Source organism: Lepidochelys kempii, chromosome 12, assembly GCF_965140265.1.
Source record: "Lepidochelys kempii isolate rLepKem1 chromosome 12, rLepKem1.hap2, whole genome shotgun sequence".
Lineage (NCBI taxonomy): Eukaryota > Metazoa > Chordata > Testudines > Cheloniidae > Lepidochelys > Lepidochelys kempii.
The window spans coordinates 39269850-39291384 of record NC_133267.1 but is presented as its reverse complement, the minus strand read 5'-3'; the positions used below and the strand labels follow the sequence as shown (position 1 = coordinate 39291384).

The window sequence follows — 21535 nt, the reverse complement described above, 5'->3', positions numbered from 1 at the left end:
ACAGAGTTGCAGAAGCCAAGGGAGGACAGGATTTCCAGAAGAAGCACCTGCCTAACTGTGTTGAAGGCCACTGACAGGTGAAGAAGGATGAGGATGGAGTACGGGTTCTGAGCTTTGGCTATGAAGAGGTCCTTAGAGACTTTGGCAAGAGCAGTTTCAAGTGGTGTGTCAGGGGTGGAAGCTGGATTGGAGAGGGGCTAGGATGGAGTTGGAGGAGAGGAACCCCAAACAGCAATTGTGAACAGCGTGTTCAATGGGTGTAGAGATAAAAGGAAGATGGGGCAGCAGCTGGAGAGGCCAATGGCGTCGTCCCATGCGATAACTGCCCAGGAACTCAGCAGTGGGATTTCACTCTGATTCACAATTCAGCTTGTCAGGGTCTCTCGGCCTGCAAGGCCCCAACTCAGGTTTGCCTTGCCCAGGTGGAGACAACCTCTACTGACTTGGGGCCCTGCTTGCTAGCCTTGCTGTGAAGCATTCACTCGTGCACTTCACGGAAAGCCTGATGAAAAGGCTGGATTTGTCCTCAGATAATCACCGGAACATGGGAACTGTCACACTGGGTCAAGTCTTCAGTATCCTGCCCCCATGGCAGCCACAGCTCAATGCCTTAGGAGAGCAAACCCATCCCTATGCAGAGTGCACCCCTCGTTAAGTGCACTCCCACAGAAATGGGGCCCAGGCTCTGCCACCAGCACCTAGATACCACGGTGATGGGCACTGTGGGTAAAATGGCCAAGTGCACCTAGTGACTTAGGAGGCTAAGCTCCATTTCCAAAAGTGACTTAGATGCTCAGAGGCCTACAAATGTTACCCTGTGTAAATACAGCACAGTAGTGGATGTGGAGGCAGGATGCCCGGCCAGAACGCTGGTCTGCCTTAGACAGTCAGAACCCCTGGATAGATGGGACATAAGCAAAGAGAATTCTGCAGTTTGGACCTTCTTCTCTGCCTTCTCCAACCTCTTCCCACGGACCCCTCAGTGCCCTTCTCCACAGCCCTCCTGGCTCCCTCCTATCATTTCACTGGCTATTTCCTTTTGGGGCATGAACCCTGCCTAGCTCTCGGTGCGTACCCTGATCGTACTCTGGGTACTGCTGTGGCAGAAATGCTACACCATGACAGTGGCAAAGAGTAGTCCGTGATCTCTTCCTGCCGGGACCCTGCTGCCAGGGGCGAAACTCCTTCAGTCCAACCAGCCAGCCACCTCTGGAGCACTCGAGACCTGATGTCACACACCTCGATGTTCCCCTAGGGTGCCTTTGCTGAGTTCTGAGCAGTTCCTCTGGATTTATGAGATTGGAGTCAGGGGTTTCGGTTCAGAGCTGGGGGATGTGTTTGCACCAAGTGTAGAAGAGATTTTGGCAGATGGACGAGCGCTCATTAGACCTCTCGGGACATCCCCTCTCATACTGTTCACCACTTTCAACTCCTCCCCCAGGGCTCGGCGACATTACGAGCTAAACCTCACGCCTCCGGTAGCAAGCTGACCCCTCCTCCAAGGGCTAAGGGGAGAATCTCCATCCCAGGGGCAGCGCCACACAACTGACAGGTGCATAACGGGTGCTTTTCATTTTTCTTTGAAGCAACAGTTATTGGCCTGAGGGCACAAAGGTCTGTTCCAGCAGGACTCATCCCGTGTTCCCAGAGGCCCTTCGAGGGCTGGGCTGGTGAAACAATTGTGAGCCACCCAAACCCTTCAATGGGATGTCCCTCCTCCTTCCCAATTTGCCAAGGTCCTTCTAAACCTGAGGCAGAGGGGGATGCTGGGTAAGGGGGTGGGTCTTGGAGAGTTCCTGTTGAAATGCATCAAGACCGAGGCTTGTTTGTGCAAAGAGCCTGGGATCAGGCTGTGATTCCTGGAGCATTTTTTTCCTTGCGGAGGTGGGGGGGACGAGAGTGAAGAGCAAACTCTGTGACATCTCGGGGATGCAGCAGGTTCCCGTGGCCCCTGTGCCGGGGGGAAGGACCGAGAGGCAGCGGGGCAAGGATGTGAGGCAGGACCTGGCGAAGAAAGGGGGGGCCCTACCGATCTCCCCACTCAGGAGGCTCAGATGTGTGAAACAAATCCCAAACCCTCGCTTATGAATTTTTTTTTTTTTTGGCATGCGCAGGAGGAAGTGATGGAGTTGCTCCTTTCTGGAGAGCGGCTGCCAACCCCGACGCAGCCCCCTGCGGCCCCCCAGCCCCTTTGCCAGCGTTTGTTCCTAGCAGAAGGGCTGTTTGTGTGTTGTTCGGGCTCCTTTTTTTTGTTTTAAGTGTGGCTACAATCAGCTGCTGAGAGGCTCACTACTCCGGTTCATTCCCTGCCAATTTCACTGAGAGCTGGCACGACGGGCAGCTCCGGAGGCAACGAAGAGAGGCTGGGGAGGGTAGATTGGGAAGGGGAAAAATGGACACATGCCATCGACGGAGCGGCGAGGCTGCCAGAATGCCAGCAGGCAGCATGGGGCCAAAAAAAAAAAAAACCAACAAAAAAACAAACCCCACACTGAGCGGAAAAGAAGCTGGCAGCCCATCTTGAAGCAGGCGGTGGCTGAGTTGGCAGAGGTGCCATGGAGGACGGGCTGCAGAGAGCAGGGAATGCGGGAGAGAGAGAGAAAAACAGACAGACAAATTGGCAGAGGCAGGACAGGTAGCAGACGGCGAATCGGGAGAGGAAAAAGGTACTTGTCTTCATTTTAAAGCAACGAAATCTCCGGGTGTGTCTGTGTGCTGCATGAATATTTGTGTCCGGGCACACATGAGTTGGTGTAGCGTGTCTCTGAGCGTGCAACGGTGCGGCAGCCTGCCTCTGTGTGCACGTGTGGGGGGGAGCATGTCGGGGTGTGTGCTCACGCAGCTGTGTGTCTCATCTCACTAGATTGGTCTCTAGCCCCGGGGTGCCCCTCACCCCACACTGGCATTTGCTGCCCTGCTTTGGCAAGCTTTGCTGAAGCCTGGGTAGGGGGATGAGTCCTCGGATAACTCACTGGTTTGGGGCCTGCTTCTCCGGCAGGGGTTTCTCGGGGAGATGCATTTCACAGCCGCTTTGCGCTGAGCGGGCGGGGGGTCTAGAAAGAGGCAGCGTCTGTGTGAGGGGCTGGCAAGCCCGGTGCCTCACTCCAGAGGCCTGCCCGGTACTGGGGGGCCGAGGGGTTTGTTTTAAACTACAGCATGGGGTGGAGTTCTCGCCTGGCTTTGCAGCAGGTCGGGGGGGGGGGGCGGTTACAGATACAGTGGTGCCCCTATTCACGCTAAGGAGAGCTGTTCCCTATGCAGCACCACACGCTGGCCTGGAAGTGCCAGCTCAGCTGATCACTGTGCGAACAGCTCCAACCGGGGTTTTCTTCCTCTGCTTTTTGTGCAGCTCGGAAAAACTCCCAAGTTTTTGTGGGGAGGAGAGTTTCTTTTTCCTTTCCTCAGCACGTGACGGCTCTAACTGGCGGGGCAGGCAGAGTGCGGGGTGCTAGGGAGCAAGAGGAAAACCGCCCCCTCTTGGTTATGAGACCTTCCCTGCATTCTTCAGATCAGAACCGCAGCCAAGTGCAGTGGGCATGGAAACAGGACTCTTGTCACTAAAATTCCTGGACCTATTTAACAGAGGTCGGCTTTACACACCGCGTGAGACTGAGGCAAGAGCCAGGTGCCAAATCCCACACAGCTAACGCTGGATGTAGGGAGGGCATGCAGCCCACGGCCTGGCCTGGGTTTGCTGTAGTGATTCCGCTCCGCAGGAAGAGCGCAGTGTCCCAAAAGTTGGCAGGGGACTGGGCTCTGTGCTGTTCACAAGTGCGGAGTCGGACAGAAGAGAAACCCATTCGGCCCATCTGAGCACTTGGGTTTTCAGATGACAGGGAAAAATTGGAGCTGAATTTCAGGGAAATCTGTTAAACCAGGGGAGGCTCCGAGCCAAGTTCTGCTGCTAGCAGTGTCCCTGTATGTCCAGAGCCACATCACCGGACGTACTCCAGATTTACACCTGCCCATCCACTCTGCTCCCTTGAGCCTTCGACCCAGCGACAGCACATGACTTCTCTGGCCAAAGACGCATTTCTGGTGTTGCTGAGCAGGGCCTAAAACCGCTCCCCAGTGGGTTGCTGACTTGTTTTTTGTAAAGGAAATTGGTTCACATGCCAGGTGATTAGTTTCGACCAATTCTCTAGCTCTGCTCTGGCCAATCGGACTCGCAGGAAGCAGAGAGGGGATTACGGAGGCATTGAAAACAACTAACCAGGGTGTCCAATTGATGTTCTCCCCACCACTGAACGTACCAGGAGTGGGTTTATTTCTTGACGTGGAATCTGAGTGTGGGGTGGGGGCAACCAGTCGTCCTAGGAGCTCCCATTGTTCTCAGTGGGAGGAGAGTCCCCGGGATCCTTAATGGTGCACATTGTTTAGTGGGTTTGCAGCAGTGCTGGGACTCTCCTTCAGACTCTCCTTGCGGGCCAGTAACAAGCCAAAGGATACTGTAGAATCAAATGGCGGATACAGAAATAGCCCTCTGTCCAAAGCTCAGTCATGGCAATGGAAAAGACGCAGTTTGACTTACAGGGACTTGGGATCTGGTCCTGTAAGAATAAGCTTCAAGGGCAACTAACGGGAGAACCGAAGAGAGAACGGGAGACCTGCTCACCGAAGAGATTTCAAGGACTCTGTTCCCCCCGGTGCCTCAGCAAACGCCTGTCTGGTGTGGCACGCACTGGAGACCTGCTAGGAGAGCAGTGATCGTGTCCTGCCGGGGTGTGCATGGCCCACACTTTTGTCTTTCTTTGTGTCTCAGGATTCATTCACGTTTCCTACACGACCAGTCTCCAGAGCCAACCGTCTTCGGGCTCCACCCCCAACAGCCAGAATGGTCCAGGACCAGCCAGGGACTCTGAGCTTTGCAGAGAGACCAGTTTGAAACACAGACCCAGGATGCTAAGTGCTTATTCTGGGGGAAGAGAGATGCAGCCCCAGTGGGCATCGCCAGCTCTGCAGGAAAGGGAGAGGGACACACTGCTAAGCACAGCCTCTCCCCAGGCCCAGCGAGTGTTGATACATCATACAACTCTATTCCTCTTATTTAATCCTGGGGTTGTGGTAGCATCTAAGGCCCAGCTCCTTAACCTCCCATTGCTTTCAAGCAGCAGGCCAGGTCCCATTGATTTCTATGGGTGGTTGGTGCCTAAACACGGTGGCTTAAATGCCCCCCATCAGATGCGAGGCCTCGTTGTGCCGGACGTTGTACGTCTGGTAGGAGAAAGCTGCATGGCAGTTGCTGCCCTCCCCGCGCTGCCCTGGGCAGAGTTCAGTGCTCGGGCGAGCTCCGGAGGGAGGCAGCGGAGCGGGAAGAGGTTCCCTGGGGTGCACCCAGGGGGCTCTCCCAGCCAGGCTGTGGGGAGACAGGCACGTCGGCATCCCCCGCATGCAGCGGGGACAGAGCCTTCCAGTGCTCAGGGCCGGAGGTGACACAGCTCCTACCCTCAGCCACTGGGTCATCCCAGCGCAAAGAGCCAGGTAACCACGCTCCAACCTGCGCTCAGATCCAGGCGGGGCCACTTACAGAGCGCGCCCGGCACGCTGCAGAGCAGGAATGCATCCCCTCCCTCTTCTCTGCCCTACCCGGTCCCCCAGCAATCTCCCAGAGACGAGTCTCCGGTGCGGGCCAGTCCCATCAGACTCTGTCCCCCTGGCCAGCCAGGATCCCATTATACTCCCCCCGACACACACTTTTCCTCTCCTCACTTGCCCCCCCAAACACTGCTGGCCCCCAGGACTCCCATAAGTGTCGGCTGTCCCACCCAGGGCAGTGCCTGACCCTCATGCACACACACGGCTGGTGTCTCTCCAGTGCCCCCATTCAGGCACTTCTTAGATGAGCAATGAGCCCCTCAGAGCAGGGACCCCTGCCCTGGACCCAGTCCCCTGCAGCTGGCTGAGAAAAGTCTTCACTCAAGCCTACGACACCTCAAACACAGAGAGCTTCCACCTCTCCCTCCTGCCCTCTCCTTGCCCCCCCCCCCCCGCACTGGACTAATGACCTGATCCCTTGGGGGAGGCCGCACCCCACACAGTCTGAGCCCCGCTGCAGAGGTGTCGGACACCCGTTGGCCTGATGCAGATATCACCTGGGTGGCTTCCAGTCATCCATTTTTCAGGGAAAACCACAACAAGCAGCAGATCTCCATGGGAAATACCTGGGAAGCAGAGCCCCACTAGGTAAAAGGGAACGGAAGGGGATCCCGGCAGCAGTGCCGAGGGTGCTCCAGGGTCTTTCCCCCTCCTCCCTCTCGCTCCTTTTTCCTTCCATATTTCACAGTTCCTGCTTCCTGCACAAAGCGGGAGGTCTCCAGAGACTCCAGCCAGATGTTCTCTGCAGCACACCACATTGCTCTGCTAATGGAATATTCAGAGCGTCTCTCTGCCTTTTGACATGAAAACCTTCTGCAGCTTCCCACCCCGTGGGCATCGCATTCCCACAAAGCCACCAGCCCCACGGTGCGAGTCGGCCCCCAAACCAGCAGGGAGCTGTCGCCTTTCTCCTGGGCTCAGGCAAACTGGCAGCATGCTGCTGCCCTTTGCCAATGCTCCCGCCCCCTGTGCTGTGGCGCAGAGGGTCATCCCCGACAGCCCTCCTCTTCCTTTTCTGCCACCCGAGTGAGCATTCGAACCAACACACCAGACATCCAATGGCCTCCTTAGCAGAGACGGGCCAGAGGGAAAGTGGCCGCTCACTGAGTGTGGCAGGGAATGTCTGTGCCAGCCTGCCAGGCAGCTTGCCAAGGCTGGCAATACGTGGTACTTGCCTCATGGCCCCGGACACGCTGTAGCTATGCAGGATCTGCCAGGGGTCATCACACCATTGGTCCATGTGGTGCGGTTTCTGTCTCCAGCAACGGCAGCACCCGTACCGAATGCTTCGGAGGCAGGGAGAGGCTGTTCCTGGGCCCAGCGCTTCGCAGTTGGGGGGGCGCCGAATGAGTGTAGCTGGCGCTCAGTGTGGGTACTACACGGCAAGGTTCCTGCAGCAGTGCCCCCGTTACCTCAGCCCCTGCTGTCGCAAGCATCGGATGCACCTACAAGGCCTGGGAGGACCAAGGTTCCCAGCTGGAAGCTGGGTTTTGAGGGAAGACGCCTGTTTCTGTCTGTATCCAATGTTTGGACAATCTGAAACTAAACTGGAATATCGGTGTCCGCATGTAACCGTGGCACCTGGGCAAGGCCTGACGGTCAGACTCGGGCTGTTACACCCCCCTTCCCGTCTGCTCAAGAGCTGCAGCTTTTCCTCTGCAACCTGGGGATGCTACAACATCTGTCCGTGGACACTGACCATCCAAAATTAGCAGGAAGGAGGGCTGGGAAGCTCTGCCCTCCTCCCACGAGCTGGTCAAGCAAATGTCAGAGCTACCTCCATCAGCAACTCCACTTGCAGGGTAACCAAGGCTTTCACCCCGGTCAGCAGGGGACCTGGTCAGAACCACCCACTGGGTCAGACAAAACGGCAGCCAGAACTGGGGCAGCGGGGAAGATCGTTCCTTGTGGCCCATCTCTTTCACTGGAGGAGAGCAACAACTTGGCCCACCACATGGTCAGAACCTGCCGCACTTCACTGGCCTGAGCTGATTTGAAGGACATTGGAGAAAAGTTCTCCTAAAGCGAAATTCTGCCTACTCTCCTGGTTCCCCCCTTTCTCTGGGAGTACCAGCCCCAACTCCCTCTTCCCAGGGCGTGGCTGCCCTGTCCCACCGCAGCAGCCCCAGCCGTTGCCAGCTCCCTGGCTTTATTGGCCCTGCCTGTTCCTGCCCAGCTGAACCTGCTTGCAGTCAATTCCCTGCTCCCTGACTCTCCCTCCAGGTGCAGCCTGTGGCGTTAATGGGCCTAGCTGCCACCTCAATCCCTTCCAGTCCTGGGTGGGGTAGACACCCCAGCGCAGTCTCAGTTGGGCACCTCAGAAATGTAGGTTCCAGCATCACAAGTTGCTTTGGAGCATCGTGGCTTTTCTGTGGCCCAGGGCGGCAGGCAGAGCAGGGCGCCGCGGGCCCCTTGTGCTGCGGCCGGCCTGCTCTGTGCTCCTGACTGAGTAGCAGGCCGGCCGGCCAAGGCTTGGTGCCTCTCCCGCTCTCCTTGCTTGGAGATAGTTAACTTCAATTCAGAAGGCATTAATCAGCCCCTGATCAGGAGACGGCAGCACCGGGGCTCAGCTCTGAAGCTCTCTCTCATACCTGTCACCATGGAGAGATGGCTGTTAATGGCCCTGTAATTGCTGCGCCAATCTCCCAGTTTTATAGGCCAGGAATAATAATTAGATCAGGGGAAGGAAAGGACTTGGGGGCAGCGAGGGAGTCAGGCATGGCAGAGGCGGTAGGGAGCTGGGCTTCCCGTGTGCCCAGCTGATCTAGAGCTCCTCACCCACTAGAGCTCCACCCTGCCCACAATGGGCCTGAGCCCGAGGTGCTGAGCACCCTCCTCTCCCACTGCAGCCAACTGCAGCCGAGGGCATACAGCACGTCGCAGGATCAGGCCCCCGGGGAGCGATCTGGAGAGGAAGTAGCCCCCAACTTGGTGCTTTGGCAGGTGCAGGAGCGAGGGGGAGCGAGAAGCCTAAATGGGGGCTAGATACTATGGTGATGGGCACATTAAAAACACATGCAATTACATCGATTAGCTAGATAATGACTGGGCACTCATTATGCTGCAGCCACTGCAGCACCATGCAGGGCCGCTTCGTTAGTGACCCCTTTGAGACAAGACCCTTTGTCTCCCCAGGCTCTTCATTCCAGTCCAGCTATGTCCTTCCCACACCCCTGAGCCCTGCTTCCGCCCATCCCCCCCCATCCCCCCCACACCGGGGAGTCAGCCCCCATCACTGGGGCTTATCTTCCCACCACAGAGGTAGGGCAGTGGGCGGTCTCCTCTGCCAATCCCAGCGGGCACAAGGCAGTTCTGTGGTGGAGCCCCAGCATCCTGCCCCCGCCCCACCAGGAACACTGTGCTTAGTTCTGGACACCTGCCTTCCCCTGGAAAGATACTGGCATCCAGGAGGGGCAAGGAGAACGGGCTGGCTGAAGAGTGAGCTCTGTCCCTCTCCCTGCGTGCTGGCCAAGCGGGCAATGGGATCAGAATCTACACAGAGATGCATCACCAACCCAATCCAATGGGGTGGGGAGTGCCCAGGAGTCATGGGATGAAACTGGGAGCAACAGTTGGGGCTGATTATCAGCAAAATCCACCTGGCAAATCTCCCATGGGGGCAGGCAGCTGTCACACGACACAGTTAAAACACCAAAGAATGGGCAGTAGGGAGCAAGCCTGCCCAGGCAGGTCCAACAGGGCTTAGACACGCTGCTGAGCTAAGGTCTTTGGATCAATAGTTTATTCACCCAAAAATGCCATTTTGAATAGACTAAAATGATCTGTGAAGTCAACGTAAAATTGCTAAATAGTTTCAGGCAAAAACCCTGTTTTTTCAGGCTCGATTGGCAAGAAGAGTCACTAAAACCAGAGGGCCAGGAGGGGGCTTTTGGTTCCTCTGAGAATACCAGTTTTTTGTGTGTTTTGGGTTGATCTGAAGCAATTTTTCCCCAATAGTTTGGTTTGGCCAGTGAACCGAAATATCTATTATTCATGCAGCTCTGCGTAGATGCAGATCAGATCCCCTAATCCTGTGGTCTTTGCCATACCCCTGATTTGTATCTCACCAGCCCTGGGATCCTCCTCTGATCCCAGCGGGGTTACTCCAGATTTACACCTGTGTCAGATCAGGATCAGGCCCCAGGACTCTATTTGGAAAGCTAAAATCCCATTCCTTTTGCAATGCTCCTGAATTCCCCACAGACTCTCCCCACGCTGCAGAGCACTGCGCTGAGGTCCGGCCACAGGATTAACTCTGCCCAGCGCTGACTGGCCAGCTGGCTGGCTAGGAACACTGGGGTAGCTAGAGCCAGGCAGAGCACTCTGCGCTGAGCCATGTCGGTAACCATGCCCAGGCATCCCTCTGCCTGACAGTCCTTAGCATCGCGGTGTGGACTGCAGACACCAGCTGGCGAGGCAGGACATGGGCCACAGCCTATGGAGCAGACAAGAGCGGAGAGGCCAAAGTAAGAAACTGGGTCATGCTCTCACGGATATAGAGCCGGATGCCACGGTCCTTACTCAGGCAGGACTGCGAACAGAACAATCCAGCTCTCCTGATTCCCAGGCCGCTGCTGTAGCCACTCGACCCTTCCCCTCTGCAAGCTGCAGCTGAGCCCATTCAGGATGATCGGGTCTCCAGTGAAGGGGTGCACGGTCCCCCTCAGGACCAGAGACGTGTTTTATACACATGGGGAGAGGGCAGGACAGAAGGGAAGGGGGCTTCCTCTGCCCCTGGACTGGGCCCCTGCCAGTTCTGGTTCTTTGTGGCCCATCGTTTCTCTCCAGTCCCACTTGTTCCACCCCCTGCTTCAGGTTCCATAGCTCCCAGCCCATACCTGCCCCATTCCATGTAACCCAGCCCCCTCCTGCCCCAGTTCAGAGCCACAGCCCCCTCCTGCGGGAGACTGTCCTGAGCTCCCTGGTTCTTCCCCTCGCAGAGAACTTGGTTTTCATTCTTCTCATCTAGGTCAGTGGCAACAGCGCTGGCTCCCATCAGATTCCTAAGGCCCCCCCAAAGCGGACGGCAGGGGCTGGAATCCACCCCCCGCAGCTGAGTCCCAGAAGAGGCCGGTGCTGGGCTCTGTTGGGGAGGCAGAAACCTGTAGTGCTCTGCGGGACAGCAGCTGTGTGGAATCCCACCCTGTAAATCGATAAATAACCGTGCCTGGCTGGGGCCGTGGTGGATTGTGAGGAGATGCGGAACGGCCGACTAATCAAAACATATGCCACAGAGCGGGGATTTTTTTTTTTTCAATCCACTGGTAGCATGAAAAGGAAATTAGATGCCAGCAGGTCTGCAAAACAGCACACCCCAAAACCTGCCCGATTGCTGCGAGCAAGGCAGGAAGTCAAGGGCTCATTTAACTTCATCTGCCTCTTCTTGCTCTGTTCAGGCAGTTGCTGTCATAGGCTTTCCTCTCAGCCCAGGTCTACGCCAGGGTCAAGAGCAGCTGGGCCCCAAATCTGGTCCAGTCCAAACAACAGGGGGCTAGTCATCTCCTTCACACCATCCTGTCTTCTGCACTGATCCCCCAGCCTTGCCTCAGATAGCATCTGGATCACACCCAGCCTCCTCTGCTTGCATTACTGTCCGGGGCTGTACCGACAGCAAAGGAGCGTCCCAGTGCACAGAGAAATACCTGCAGCTTCCAGCTTTGAAGAGGTATGCAAATGAGAGTCAGCCCAATGAGGACCATGCCTGCGCATCTCACTCATTTCCTCTCGCCTACTCCAGACTGGGGGGCAGAGGGATGGAGTAGGGGAGGGAGGTTATGTCCCAGGCCTAGGAATTGCCTCGAAGGGCGGCAGCCGCCATGGTGCTGCTGCCCCCGGTGCCCTCCCCGAGTTGCTCGTGGAGTACTAAGCGATGCATGTAGCGTCGAAATGAAACGTGTTCTGCAGAACAAATGATGTTAATTTGCTGAGAGGCTCTGAAGCTGAGTATTAGCGAAATGCCTTGAGGGAGAGAGCAGCAGCTGTGCTGGAATTAATGGCAGCATGCCAAATTAGCACTGCCATGCATCACAGTCAGAGGAGGAAACACCCGCGAGGGGGGAAACGAACCACCGCCTCCAACCCTGACATTCGGGCGGGTCAGGGCAAGGCAGAGCAGACTGCCCTTCTGGGGCTGGATCCCGCAGTGGGCTTGTGTCCGCATGCCATGTTTCTGTCCGTAGCCCCACAGGTATCCAAGTGCCTGTCTGTCTGTCTGATCCAGCTCTTCCCAGATCTGCTTATTCACCAACCAGGCTCCAGCGAGCCACTGGCTGCTCTGATCCTGCTGGGGGTGAGCACCTCCTGGGAGGCATTCCCGCTGCTCCCGCTACGTCCCAGGAGAAGTGAGACTGCTCAGTGCGTTAATGGCGCACACCTAATCACCGTGCCCCACTCTGATTGCCCACTGTCTGACCGAGCAACGCTCTTCCTGGGTCCATTTCTCCCTCCTCTAGGGGCTTGCATCCTCGCTGGTCACCTCCCTCCTCTCGCTGGCTCTCTGTTTTGGGGGGCTATTAATCTACCTGTCTATTTATTCCTCTATTTATTACTGACTGTTGAGCTGCCTAAAGTCTGTAGATCCTCACTGATTACTAACAATGCAGCCGGCTTATGGATCTCCAGCCTCTTCTAGGCCATCCATCTTCCACCCTTGGCTTCCGCCTGTCTGTCTGACACCACCAGGCCCTGGGTGCTAGGAGCATGCTGCAAATTGTACATTACATCTTAATGGACGATTCCAGTAAAAGCCTCGCGTCTGATGAATATTTAACGCAACCCATCAGTCTCTGCTGGCGGATGTGTGTTTTCAGCTTGGTTTCCCCTTCCTTCTTTCACCCTTTCTTACATCCTGCCCTGCACTGACGCTCAGGTCGTGATCAGCTGTCATTTCCAATGAGCTACCAGATTCTTCTTTGCTTCCTGTCCCAGGGTGTTAAGTAACATTGTCACGAGCGGTGGAGCAGCTGATGTGTCCCACCCCAGAGGCTGCTGCATTGTGGTGGTGTTGGATTATTCCTGTGTCTCTATATTTTGTAAAGCACTCTGGGGGTGAAAATGGAAGGTAACAGGCCAAAGTCAAAGTCCATCAATGCCTGTGTTATTTAAGACCAAAGAAGCTCACTGAGTCATCAATTATACGGCCAAGAAAGGACCATTGTGATCACCTTCTAGGCTGACTTCTCACGTAACTCAGGCCAGGGGACATCCCTGAATTCATTCCTGTTTGAATAAGAGCAGATCTTTTAGAAAAAAATCCAATCTTGCTTTAGACCTTTCCCGTGGTGGGGAACCCCCCGCAGCCCTGCGTAAGTTGTCGGATGGTTAATTACCCTCACCGGTAACAACTTGTGTCTTATGTCTAGCGTGAATTTGTCTTGCGTCGCTCTCGGCCCCTGGCTCTCATTACTGATCGTTCTCTATGGTTTCGGTATCCCCTGCAGATGCAGCCGTGGCCCGGCCCCGAAGGGATCCCTGTTCATCGCTGGCTCGCACTGGGTCCATCACACGGACGATGCCATTTCTCCCACCGACAGAGTACAGCGCTTTGCTGCAGGGTAGCTACACAGCAGTCCAGTGGGAGCCTCCGCTGTCCTCCCCGTGAGCCCACTCCCACTCCGCACACTCAACTGCATCAGTGTCCACTGGCATCGGGACCTCGCAAACGCTGCCCCTGAGAGGCCAGGCCGGGCGCCTTCCCCTCCTCGTGGGAGTATTCCCGGAGCTTGGCTTTGCCATGGGGAGGTGTGGAGGAACCTTCGAGGACCCAGCAGAGGGTGTCTTACAACAGCCAGGCGGCAGTGCCCAGTGTCTCTCTCCACTATCACCAGCTGGGTGTAACGGTGCACACACGGTGTGCCAGGATGGTCACTCCAGGGTGGGTGTGAGCACACGGCACCGGGCCACGGAGTTAGCAGTGTGCTGGGAGGAGGGCGGTTATGTGCTTGCAGGGATACACCCATCGCTGCACGTCGGACAACCCGCTGGGATGTGGGAATGAGCACGAAGGCCTCCTGGAATCTCACCAGTGGCTGCTTTGGCAGCGGGTCACGGCTCAGGCCGGTGAGAACAAGTCGGGGCGCCCCCAGGGAAGGGGAAAGCAGTGGTGATTCTTTCTTTATATGGCACCATAAGTGCACACGGAGCTTTACACAACCCCGACACCACAAGGTCCCCCCAAGGAACTAACAGTCTGACAGATAGGATACCAGGCGGGGATGGCCAGCCGCAGAGGAGAAGTGGGTTCACAGCTGGGATCTTAAAGGAGGGTCACAGAACCCGGGACGATCATCATCTTTTGTTATTTGCATCTCAGTAGAGTCTAGGGAGACCCCAAACGGAGATTAGGGCCCTGTCATGCTAGGGGTTGCACAGCGAGTCTCACTTCTGGTCCCGGTCTCCAAGAGCTTACATAAGACAGATAAAGGAGAGTGGAAACTGAAGCATAGAGCACTCTAGGTGACACAGCAGGTCAGTGGCAGAGAACCCAGACCAGAGCCCTATCCACTAGACCACACTGCCTCCCACGGACTCAACTCTGATTCCTGAGCCACATATTCAAAGAGCTGCTCCCACCTCCACCCCATGTTGCCAGATCGAACTCCACTGTCCACAGCACTGGGGTGGCCCTGCAAACACCCCCTGTACTTTCAGTGCACAGCCCTCTGCTGCACCCCCCGAACTGAGAAACGTTGGACAAAGCAGGGCTCCTCCAAACAAAGCAGTAGCCATGACAGACAGACACCCCAAATCTATGTCCAAATCAAGTGACCTCCTGGGCTTTCGTTCGATATCGCATCCATTTCCATGGAAACGCTTTCCATGGGCTTAAGGCGTCCTGCCAACCAGAAAGGCTTGGCTAATCTTCCAAAGCCCAAACATGGGGTTAGGGGCTTTTTTTAATGATGTGTTTTTATTTTTGGAGGAGTAGGTGAGAGAGAGCGAAATAGAGAGTGTGTGTAGCGGGGGTCAGGAGGAGCGAGGGATTTACTTTCCTTCCCTCTAAACTCCACGGAGCAAAGGTGTGTATGCAGGAGCTGGCGGTCACTGTCAGGTTACATCTGCTGGGGTATGCAAGAGCGATTCCAGATGCACTAGAAGTGCCATGCTCGAATTTCAATTTCATCGTCTCACAATCATTTTCAGCCGCCTCTTAGTGCCACATTAACGAAGCCTGCTCGTTTGAATGCATAATTAGTCCAAGCATTCTACCTCGCTAATTTCGAAGCAGGGGAAGAGAGAGTGAGGGGGGGGAGGGTTGGAATTTGCATATTAATTTAGCAGAGGGAGAGGAAAATTGTTTACCACTTGCTTCTTGCTGTTGATCACAGCGGACTTAACTCTTTCGCAGGTGCCATCTGGAGCGGTGGGTGAGGCGCTCCGAACGGCACGAGGGACAGGATGCAAAGGTGACATGGTATCAATTAAATCCACCCTGCAGCCCAACATGGTACCTGCAATAACCCAGCATGCGGTGACTCCTTTATGGCCAAGGCATGGTCAAGGTGGTGTCGGCTACATGCCACACTGCAAGCAAACTCGTGTGACTTGAGGGGCACAGAGGGCAGCAGAGTCAGTCCCTACGAGGCTGTATCTGGGGGCGGGCAGGAATGGGGTGCAGGAACTGAAGGCCTCAGCTGCCCCCTGACCAGTCCCAACAGAGAGGCATTTGTAGGAGAGACTGCAGCTCCAGTGGACCAAAGTCTAGCTTCATTGGAGATTCCTGGGCTGAGCACAGCTGTTCTGCTCATTTCCTGGCACAAGGACAGTCAATCAGCACGAAGGGAGGAAAGTCCAACTGGAGCAAAACAAGTCTTTTCGCCCCATGTTTAATTAGCTTGTGGAACTCACTGCCACTGGATGTCGGTGAAGCCAAGAACTTCACGAGAATCAAAGTGGACTGGACATTTATACAAATAACAAGACTCTCCAGAGCTATTATTGTACATACATCAACCAAAAGAGGTTGAGAAGGAATATAAAATCTCCTGCTTCAGGGCTTAAGGTAACCTCCAGCTACGAGGGATCTTGCTACCTATTTGTGTTCAGTACTCAAGGAAGCCAGCAGATGAAGACGCAGACCTATCTATCTAGCCATCCCTCCATTCATCCCATGCTCATCACTGTGATAAACCTGACGGAGTGACCCCAGGGTGAATGCATGGCTATGAAGTGCGGGTGCAGCACAGGGCCTGGGACCAGAGAGCAGGAGTTAAGGGGGAGCAGCAGAGAAAACGAGTGAATTTTAGTTCTCCTAAAAGTGGGACACTGAGAGCTCTGGCTAGAGCCAGGCCAGGTGTGAGAAGTGCTGTGCAATCCTCTTAATTCCCAGCCTGGACTGCGAAAGCCTCTCACTATTCCCATCGTGGTGGCAGAGTCAGCCAGGAGCCTGGGAGTGCCAGGCTGGGAGAGCCCAAGCTCACAAAAAGCAAGATCTCCGGAGGGTGGGGTTGGGCGAACTGCCCCCCGAGCCCTCGGGTGTCTCTGCAGCTCCTGTGCTATTCTCTTCCCAGGTTCATTAGAAGGGGCTCAGCTCCTGGCTTCCTCCAGAGAATGCCGGGGAAATACAAATGACAAAGACACAGTACAAAGGAGACGGTGGGTGAGAAATGGGCTCCTCCTGGCAGTGCCAGCTACTGTGCAAATAAGGGGCCAGATTGTGTTGTGGAGGCCAAAAGTATAACTGGGTTCAGAAAAGAACTAGCTAAGTGCATGGAGGATAGGTCCATCTATGGCTGTTGGCCAAGACGGTAAGGGATGCAACCCCATGGTCTGGGTGTCCCTAAAACTCTACCTGCCAGAAGCTGGGACTGGACTAAAGGAGTTGGATCACTCAATAATTACCCTGTTCTGGTCATTCCCTCTGAAGTGTCTGGCACCGGCTGCTGTTGGAAGACAGGACACTGGGCTGGGAGGGCCATTGCTCTGACCCACTGTGGCTGTTCTGATGGTCAGATCCACAGACCCTGCTCTGGCTGCTTGGCAGCGGTCTCCTCGCTCGGGAGCTGGAGAACAGCCATGAAGGAAAAGATGCCCCCGTTCCAGAACGGCCAGCATGGACGGTGTCCAAACTGGCAGTCTGGGCAGAATAGGCTCTGTACCCTGTGCCAAGCCCTAGGCCCCCCTCTCTGCCCCTTCTCCTTAGCGTTTCCCCTACAGGAGTGGGGACAGACCCTGACGATGTCAGGGTGGATGTTGTTTTAACAGGTTCCAAGTGTCTCCACATTTACATTTGTTTCCATTTAGCACATTTAAAAGGCAGAAAGGCTGCTGTGAATAGGCACGAGAAGGATGGGCTCTGTCACCTCTGCTCTGCCAACCGTGCCCGTCCTCCCCCTGGCCCTAAGAGGACGGGCTCTCTCTGTTCCATGTTCGGGGCTGGTGCTCTCCCGAGCCAGTGGCAAGGAGTCCCGGGCGTGCAGCTCATGTGCAGGTGGAAGGGCGCTGGTGCAGGGTGTGAGGAAGCTGGGGGGCGCATGCCCCTGACCCTGCAGGAGGCAGGGTGCATTGACAAGCAGCTCCAGGGCTGTGCTCGCCAGGGGGCAGGTTAGACCACTCAGTGTTCCTGGAGGGCTAATAGGACAGGCTGGAAGGTCTGTTGAAGGAGGGTCTGCAAGATGAGGTCCTCCCATCCACTCTCATGTCTCCTCTCACTCTCGCTCAGGGCCTGATCCTGAACAGCTCCACATCTTGGTGCAGGTCGGATCCAGACCCAGTGCCAGACCCTGGGACCAGGGCTCATCCCTGGCAGATTCAGATGAGAAACCTCAATTCTCCTTCTCTCCCCAGCATGCCATTGGGGGAGGTCTCTCTGCCGGGGAGGTGCAGTCAGAGGGACTGGCAGGGCACCCTGGGGCTTGGCCATAGCAGCCTGCAGGAGGTGGGTGTTTGCCTCGTAGGGCAGTGGGCCAAACGCCTCGGAGAGGCTCTTGCCAGCAACGCTGGAGGCAGAGCTGCCTGCACAGCGTGTGGCTGGTTTGAGGGAGCAGCGTCTCGGCAGCACTCAGGGAAGGGGGAGCGGATCCGCTTGATGCGAAGCCCCCCACTGGCTCCTGCCCGTCAGAGTGAACCAAGATGACTCCCTTTGTTTGGAATCTGTGGGTGTCTTGAACCAGTTGGGGGGTAATTTGTCTGTCTCCTGCAGCTGGCTGTCATTTCATATCTGCGCACCGGTTTCATTTTCACTATCATTAAAAAATCCCAGGTCTGACAGGTAGTTAAAAAAACCCCAGCCAGTAACCCATGAACCACTCATCTTGAGCAGAGCAAGTGGCTGGGTGCCTGGGGGGGCTCTCCAGTGCTGGGGCGGGGAGAGGAGACGCTGGCTGAGATGCTGTTTGGGGGGAGGGGCACAGAGCTCAGGATCACTGCCGGTCCGTATGACTGTATTTCGCAGGGTTGTGCTGGGCCTGTGAGCAGCCCGATGCTGTCTGGAGAGAGCAGAGGGATGCGCACAAGCCTCACACCCAACCCAACACTTCTTGGACAGCTGAGTGCTGGGCTGGGTGGAAAGCTCAGGCCTAGAATGACAGCAGGGCAACGGACGGGGCAATGGTGGTGGGAAAACTTTTGAAATTTTGTTGTGAAAATGTTGGATTTGTGAGCAGCGCGGAGCCACTCTAGAGAGAAAAGAGGGGAACGACCCTTCTCTAGCAGGTGCCGGGCCTGCTCCGAGAGCTAGAAATGCCCTGCCGGGCACGAGTGATTTATTTTGGGGTCTCAAACCGGAAAACATGAGACGTCTTGTCCCAGGTGCACAGAAAGAGGGACCGGGAGGTGTTCCCCCCTTGCCATGGAAGTGGCTGGGTGAAGTCAAGGGAACATGAAACCAGAGACCCTGGAGCATGTGGTTAGGATGTCAGACTATGCAGAGAACACGGTGACAGCGGATATTGTGACTACACAGTCACTGCACTATCCGTGCCACGTAGAGTCGCGTAGGCCCAGGACTCCACAAGTCTTAAAACTACTATTCGAAACTGAATTCTCCTCTGTTTTATGACATACTGTCCTCCCATACTGAAGGGAGGCAAGAGATGGTTTGGACCAGTGGTTCTCATCCCGCGGCCCTGACAGGCCACAGCTGCAGCCCATGTGTCATCCTCAGGGCCATGCAGCTAGTATCTCTATTATGCGGATGCTGCCCACATAACACCCAGAGAGCTGCATATGCGGCCCACAATGGTAATAGGTTGAGAACCGTTGATTTGGACATTAGCTGTACGTTTGATATAATTACACAGTTAAGTGTATGTGATTTCAAAACACATGGTGGCAAACTAAATATCTTTAAAAAACCACTGAAACTGCTCTGTTGTCATGCCGTTCAAAAGCCATTGTAACACGAGCATCCTGTTAGATTCTATGGAACAAGCCTTTTTTTAATATTGTAATATTATCAAACAGATGTGACATCTTGCTCCATTGATATGAAGTACCAGGCCACATCCTGCTCTCACTGACCCCAAGGCAGCCCCATTGCCATAGCTGTGGGGATGCCCAAGTGAGGTTTGCACGCACCCCCGCAGGAATGCATAAGAACGGCCATATTGGGTCAGACCTACGGTCCATCTACCCAGTATCCTGTCTTCTGACAGTGGCCAATGCCAGGTGCCCCAGAGGGAATGAACAGAACAGGTCATCATCAAGTGATCCATCCCCTGTTGCCCATTCCCCACTTCTGGCAGACAGAGGCTAGGGACACCCATCCCTGCCCCTCCTGGCTAATAGCCATTGATGGACCTATCGTCCATGAACTTATCTAGTTCTTTTTTGAACCCTGTTATAGTCTTGGCCTTCACAACATACTCTGGCAAGGAGTTCCACAGGTTGACTGTGCCTTGTGTGAAGAAAGACTTCCTTTTGTTTCTTTTAAACCTGCTGCCTGTTAATTTCATTGGGTGACCCCTGGTTCTTGTGTTATGGGAAGGAGTAAATAACACTTCCTGACTGACTTTCTCCACACCAGTCATGATTTTATAGATCTCTGTCAGATCCCCCCTTAGTCGTCTCTTTTCCAAGCTGAACAGTCCCAGTCTTATTAATCTCTCCTCCTACGGAAGCCGTTCCAGACCCCCAATCATTTTTGTTGCCCTTTTCTGAACCTTTTCCAAGTCCAATAGATCTTTTTTTGAGATGGGGCGACCACACCTGCACGCAGAATTCAAGGTGTGGGCGTACCATGGATTTATACGGAGGCAATATGATATTTTCTGTCTTATTATCTATCCCTTTCTTAATGATTCCCAACATTCTGTTTGCTTTTTTGATGGCCGCTGCACACTGGGTGGATGTTTTCAGAGAACTCTCCACAGTGACTCCAAGATCTCTTTGTTGAGTGGTAACAGCTAATTTAGACCCCATCATTTTATATGCATAGTTGGGATGATGTTTTCCAATGTGCATCACTTTGCATTTATCAATGTTAAATTTCATGGGCCATTTTGTTGCCCAGTCACACTGTTTTGAGAGGTCCTTTTGTAGCTCTTCGGAGTCTTTCTGGGACGTAACTATCTTGAGTAGTTTTGTATCATCTGCAAATTTTGCCACCTCACTGTTTACCCCTTTTTCCAGATCGTTTATGAATCTGTTAAGTAGCACTGGGCCCAGAACAGGCCCCTGGGGGACCCTACTATTTACGTCTCTCCATTCTGAAAACTGACCATTTATTCCTACCTTTCTAAGTAGGCTGGCAGATGCATGTGAACAGAGGAAGCCCTAGATGTGTAATATAATGCACAGTGCATGCTCCAGGGACGTCCCCTTCGGTCTCATTTGCACTGCTGAAACTCCGTCTGGGCACTTGTGACTTGCAAGGACGGACCGGGTGGCCAGACTGCAGTAGCAGGGAGCTGAAAATAACTCCCATCATGCAGAAGTACAAATGAAAGTGTTGGGCAAACGAAGCGCCCGCGCGGCAGTCTTGCCCGCTTGTGGCCACGCCTTTTGCTGCCCTGGCCGTGGCCAGCACCGCTGACGCCTGAGAAACCGAACAGCGGCCGCCAGAGAACATGGGTACCTCTGCTAGCAGCAGGCCTGTGCTCCTTGCTGCACTGCATGGAGGGGCCCAGCCCGCCGAGGGTTAACAGCTGATTACAGCCTTTGTCTCTGCATCAGTGTACATAATGCGCTCCTCATTTGCATACTGCAGTGTGCGCTCAATTAAAATGAACTTTTAATTTCTTCTAAGTAAATTACTTCTTCCCGGTACGTGACGCGCACACATGTCAGAATAATGGGAGAACCTTAATGAGCTGGGAACTGGGGGGGGGGGAGGGGGGGAATGTTGCTGGGGGAAAAATACCCCCCTCCCAAATCCCACCGTGTAAAGGAATGGAAACAAATGGAATAAAAAGCCCAGGAACTCAGGGAGCAGGAGGGCAGAGTCTCCATCCCCTTCCTAGCCAGTTGAGGGGCCTGAGGCCCTGCGTGCTGTCACCTGTACCTGGGACGGGATGACACCCAGGGCCCAGCGTTCGGCCTCGCCTAGCGCAAGAGGAAAGGAAGCTCCCTGTTAACCCGCAGGCCAGCTGCCTTTCCACCCCCACTAGTGTGGTATTTCTCCTGGCCGAGGGACACCCCAGCTGCCTCTCTCCCTGGGTCTCCTGGGCTGCCAGCCCCTGCAGCAGAGCCGTGGCAGGAGCCTACTGCCAGTTCCCCACCTACAGCATCAGCCTCTGCCATTTAGGTGAACATTCGAGAGACTTACAAGCCCAGATACCAGGGAACAAAGGACAAACCGGGGTGGGGGAGGAGGGAGACAGTAAAATGCCGCAGGAAGGGTGAGGCAAGGGCACTGGGACACACAGAATGGCACAAGAGGGCCAGGACAGATGCTGCTCCCTGCCCCCTTCTTCTCCAATGACCCTCCCTCTAATACACAAGACTATGTAGGTTTCAAAGTAACAGCCGTGTTCATCTGCATCCACAAAAAGAAAAGGAGGAC

General features: G+C 55.0%; 1 long non-coding RNA gene across 1 annotated transcript; it reads left to right on the top strand.

The window, feature by feature from the left end:
• Nucleotides 1-1825: 1825 nt before the first annotated feature.
• LOC140896424 (uncharacterized) lies at nt 1826-20773 on the top strand. The gene is made up of 3 exons (XR_012154549.1): nt 1826-2666; nt 13035-13468; nt 14942-20773. It is a non-coding gene; the product is annotated as an uncharacterized lncRNA (long non-coding RNA).
• Nucleotides 20774-21535: the final 762 nt, after the last annotated feature.